Consider the following 6,000-nt stretch of genomic DNA (forward strand, 5'->3'; position numbering starts at 1 on the left):
CCGAATAAATGCGATGTCGCATGGTACTGTATTCGATTCGCAAAAATGGAATTTAGCATGCTTCCTTGCACGCATAGACCTATAGAGATTATTAAGTTTTGATAAAATAGAATATTCGTTTATATATGTAATTTTAGTATGTATGTATATCAATAATTACTAGTACCGCATTCGAGTATTCTGACACTTCCCTATGGTTGACTGGGAGAGAATGCTTTTATCATTAAGTCCGTCATGTACGCATATTTGTACTAATGAATAAATAAATAAGAGGGAGATTTTGTACAAAAGTCGATTGCTTGGGTACCTCTGTCCCATTCGTGTTTCAACCGTGAAACAGTTGTGTTTGCATGGCTGTGTTTCGGTTTGAAGAGTGGGATATGGCGTGAATTTACTGCGTACAGAGGAATAACACCTGAGTTCTCAGGAATAGTAACGCATGGGGGGGTATCATGGGCGAAACAGTATACTCTGTTATGTCCATGGTACTGCTCATGTCTATAGGCGACGGTTACCACTTTCCATCAGGTGGGCCGTCAGCTTGTTTGCCATTCTAAATTGTATAAAAAAAATCTTTAGACATTTAGGAAGGGAATATAGGTAAAATAAACTACAATCTCTGTAAACAACATTTATACAGCCTGATTTATCATCACCATTTAAAAGTACCTAAATTTATTCTAGCCTCTACATACCGGGTGTTTCTTATTTGCGTTATTTATATAATATAAAAAAAAAAAACTTTTTTTATACATCTACGAATATATTTATTTTAAAAGAAAATACAAAATCACCAACAAAAAATGGCTACAGGCGGTTTTGGCACAGATTTTCCTTTCATTTCATTCTCCCCCCCATCATAAAACGGTAGGTAAACGACCCACGAACGGTGTCAGGCGGTAACGCGAAATCTCACATATATCTCGCTTCAAACCTGGCTGCCTTCGGTTGAAAATCGAATTTGTCTCTTTAGAGTTGAGCCAAATCAATCTGCATTATCCGGATGGGACTATGGTCCAAGTTGGGAACTCCAACGAGCTATACCACGCCGTAGGGTGGCTTCGTAATATAAACTTCTCTCTATTGATACCTCTTTTTCAAATATGTTAATTCTTCAGACATGCAGAGAGACTTTGTACAAAAGTCGTTTGCTTGGACACCTCTGTTGCATTCGTGTTTCTACCGTGAAGCAATTGTGTTTGCATGGATGGTTTCGGTTTGAATGGCGGGATATGGCGTGAATTTACTGGGTACAGAGGAATAACACCTGAGTCCTCAGGAATGGCAACGCATGGAGGGTATCATGGGCGAAACAGTATACTCTGTTATGTCCACGGTACTGCTCATGTCTATAGGCGACGATTACCGCTTTCCATCAGGTGGGCCGTCAGCTTGTTTGCCATTTTAAGTTGTATAAAAATAAATGCAATGTTTTTTAATATTTCTATAACACACTTCCTATTCGAAATAAAATATTAAAAATTCACTATATCTATAGTGAACTAAATAAAAGACTAAAAATATTTTTTTTCTGGTGCGCGCGTAATAATTTCGCATGTTCGTAGAAAATCTATTTAGATCTGAATGAATGAAACATCAGTTGTTATGACTTAAAAAATATATATATATATAAAACATTTTAAACTGGTTGCTATATATTAAATTTGTAATATGTACCTATATATATATATATATATATATATATATATTCTTTATTGACAACATTACAAAAAGAATGTCTGGTACAAAAGGCGTACTTAATACTATATAGCATTCTCTCGCAGTCAACCTTTAGCTAAACAGAAATTTTATTATGCGAAAAAAAAATTACAACACATACAATAGAGAACTACTTGTAGAGAAATAATTGTAGATATGTAATACAAATTTCGCCGTGTGGTCCCGGCATAGAATAGGCCACCGCTTCCTTTCCCGTGAGTGCCGTAAGAGACGACTAAGGGAGGACGAGGATGGGCAGCAGCGTTCCTATTTACATTATTTATTTTTATATTTTATTTCTTTATTTTTTTAATCTCCATATCATACACATGTTTACATAACAATAGAGTTTCCACATTTTAATACATTAGAGAAAAAAATACACATATAGCATGCATTAAAAACTTTTAAAAGCTTCACGCGAGTGGTCATTTCAACAAAAATAAATGCGACAGTTAGCGAAGTAATTACCATTTTTCACACGTTTGTTTATATTATACCATAGAAAAAAAGATATATAAAAACAAAATATTTTAAGCAACTTTTCCATACTAAATAACGATAAAATACATAAATGATTTTTAAAAAGCGAGATACTCAATTCGTCTGTATTTTTTATTTGTATATTTAAATCAAATAATGTATTTTTGTCTATTGTCGATTTGGCAATTCTAAATCCATTTTAACTATTACTTTTTTGTATTGCAAGATTATGTTTTGTCTCCGTTTTTATTTACCGAGCGACAAAAAATGTTGCTTGCTGCAAAGAAAAATCTACCAGTAGACCTAAGAAGTAGACATACAATTTCGTATTCTAAATTCAAATGTTTTAAATTAAATTGTCTATGAAATATCTTCCCATATTTATGAATGAATGAATAAATGAAAATTTATTTCAATTAACCTAATATTTAATATTTTATTCGTTTAAAAATTCAAGTAATTAGATTACTAACTGGGTTTTTTACGAAACAAAATAGGTTATATTATATTTTAGATATATAATTCATAAATGATTAAGAATGGTCCCTATTTACTTAATATTTTATTGGTATCTATCAATTTGCCTCATAAAATTTTATAGACTTAAAAATAGACACAAATAAAACATGCTCGCTACAAATGCTCACTGTTCGAGTGGTAATTAATTGATGTCCGATCAAAGTGAAATATATTTACCTCCACTATGCATGAATAAAATAAATAAATAGTTACGTAACTATCGCCATTATTCTGATGTGGCTTTAGGATGTTGAGACTTGTTCATAATTTTTTTTTGATGGGTGAAAATGGTATGGTAACCCCGCCCGCGCTAACGGGATACGCTGGCGGAGCACCAGTGAAGGGTGATAGATGAGAATAAAAACAGGCCAGTTAGCCCATCATGATAAATTCATCGGGAATTAATTATGATAGTTTCCAGGGGGAACCGCGAGGAAGTCGACCTGGTTGGGTATATTGCTAGCAATGGGATTCTCAATCTCCATTATTAACAATCCCTTTCCCCCCTATCAATCGTGCATTATGGAATTCTGGTCAAAGTTGAATACAACCTTCATAATCTGTAAAGAAAAAGCACAGAAACACTCGCAAAAGCTAGTGTTAAGTGTGGATTAAATATTCTAAGCGTAAAATAATTTTTGAATAGATTTACAATTAAGTTTTTAAATATTTTTTTTTATACAACTTAGAGTGGCAAACAAGCTGACTGTCCACCTGATGGAAAGTGGTAACCGTTGCCTATAGACATGAGATATAGACAGAGTATACTGTTTCGCCCATGATACCCCCCGTACGTTGCTATAAAAACTCCTTAAATATTCCACATAGATTTCCACCCGCCATAGTCTGTCACCTGCACCATCGACGGAGACGTGTCGAAAGACGCCCAAAGCCTCCGCGATTTCTCAGGATTTGGGAGCTCGCTTCAACTTTAAGCGCACGCACTCGCCAGTGTTTACACTTCACCCGACAAAACCAACAGCCAATAGACAAAAATACATTACTACGTATTTTTTATACAAAATACATATGACAGAAAGAAGTAAATGTCGCCTACAGACATGAACAGTACTGAGGACATTACAGAGTATACTGTGTTGCCCCTCGTGCGTTGCCATTCCTGAGGACTAAGGATTTTGCCGCGGTACCTTGTAACAAAACTTCAAACGAAACATAACCATGCAAACACAACCCAACTGTTACTTTTTTGGGGGGAAAGGAATTGTTAGTAATTGAGATTGAGAATCCCATTGCTAGCAATATACCCAACTAGGTCGACCTCCTCGCGGTTCCCCCTGGAAACTATCATGGTTAATTCCTGATGAATTTATCATGATGGGCTAACTGGCCTGTATTCATTCTCATCTATCACCCTTCACTGGTGCTCCGCCAGCGTATCCCATTAGCGCAGGCAGAGTTACCGTTACCATACCATTTTCACCCATAAAAAAAAATCTACTTTTTTAATTTCGTTTATGTACAATTAATTTTACGTTTGTATATGTTTGAAAACCTCGGCAGGGAGCTCGTTCCATAACCTGAGTGTTCGTGGGAGAAAACATCTGTGAAACCGCGTTGTACGCGACCATTGAGGCTGTAGGACATGAGGATGAACTCCCTGTCGATGGCGAGCCGTACGTACCTAAATACCTTTTTTTTTTATTCCTTGAATAATATTAATCTCACTGCAATAGATTTCGATCAGAAAAAATAAACAAACCGCCTTCGAATGCCTCCGGTGGGCGTGCGTGCTGGACAATTTATCCGGATCAAAGGCTTTCGCTGAATTAGACGCGGAACGTGTCAGTCGTCGATAAGTATTATGTACCTCGTCTCACCTGAACCTCGTCCGCACCGCACCGCACCCCACCGCCCCAGATACCAGCGAGGGTGAATTTTAAATGCGTATTTTTAAAAAAATAGTATCTTTTTTTTATGCAACTTAGAATGGCAAGCAAGTTGACAGCCCACCTGATGGAAAGTGGTAACCGTCGCCTATAGACATGAGCAATACTATTGACATTACAAAGTATACTGTTTCGACCATGATACCCCCCATGCGTTGCCATTCCTGAGGACTCAGGTGTTATCTTTGTACCCTGTAAATTCACTGCCAAATGCCACCTTTCAAACCGAAACACAGCCATGCAAACACAATGTGATCCGAAGATCTGGTAAGAAATGGATTGTTAGTGATAAGAATATTAATATATATATATATATATATTGTTAGCGATCAGTCAGTTAGTTAACCAACCAGTCAATCTTTTATTTGCAAAAACATTACATTTTATATGAAACAGATGGTAGGAATCCACAAATACAATGTTTGCCTCAATAGTGAAGTCCTGGACCCTGTTCTGCTTACCGATCTTATTAATTAACTTACAAACTTTAGCTATATAATCTATTTAGACATATACACATCTATATGTGTATATATATAATATATAAAATTCTCGTGTCGCGGTGTTTGTTACAAAACTCCTCCGAAACGGCTTTACCGACTTTTATGAAATTTTGTGTGTATATCGGGTAGGTCTGAGAATCGGCCAACATCTATTTTTCATACATTCATCAAAGATAAAGGTAAATATTTTTTTATAATTTTTTTGACAATTTTTTTTTATATTTATTTTATTATAATTAAGCATTGAAAAATAAAAGCATTGAAAAACCTTAAATTTTTACCCTTTTACGATCAATCTCTGTTTTTTAATCGCGACTTTTATATTCCGCAATAGGGTTACAAGATGACAATCGAATATAATAATTGTAGTACGATAAATTTTCATGTATAGTTCTAGAAATAATGTATATGGTAAAACAACGTTTGCCGAGTCAACTAGTATATATATATATATATATATATATATATATATATATATATATATATATATATATATATATATATATATATATATATATATATATATATATATATATATATATATATATATATATATTACACATCTCGGTTATTTACACATTTTTAAAATATGTTTTTAATTCTATAAATTTTTTAATTTATATATTTATATATATATATATATATATATATATATATATATATATATATATATATATATATATTTTATAGAATAGCTATGCTTAAATTTTTATTAAAATGTCGCTGAAGTTTACGTACGAGATCCTATACGATACGAACCATACCTACCGTTCAATTTATTAGCATTACCCCTACGTTTTTATTACAATCCTCACTTTATTGGGATTACTAACACTTTATTGATATAATCACGTTATTTTTAGCGTGCA

This window comes from Galleria mellonella, unplaced genomic scaffold (assembly GCF_026898425.1).
Source record: "Galleria mellonella isolate WM207_F2 unplaced genomic scaffold, CSIRO_AGI_GalMel_v1 utg3104, whole genome shotgun sequence".
Taxonomy (NCBI): Eukaryota; Metazoa; Arthropoda; class Insecta; order Lepidoptera; family Pyralidae; genus Galleria; species Galleria mellonella.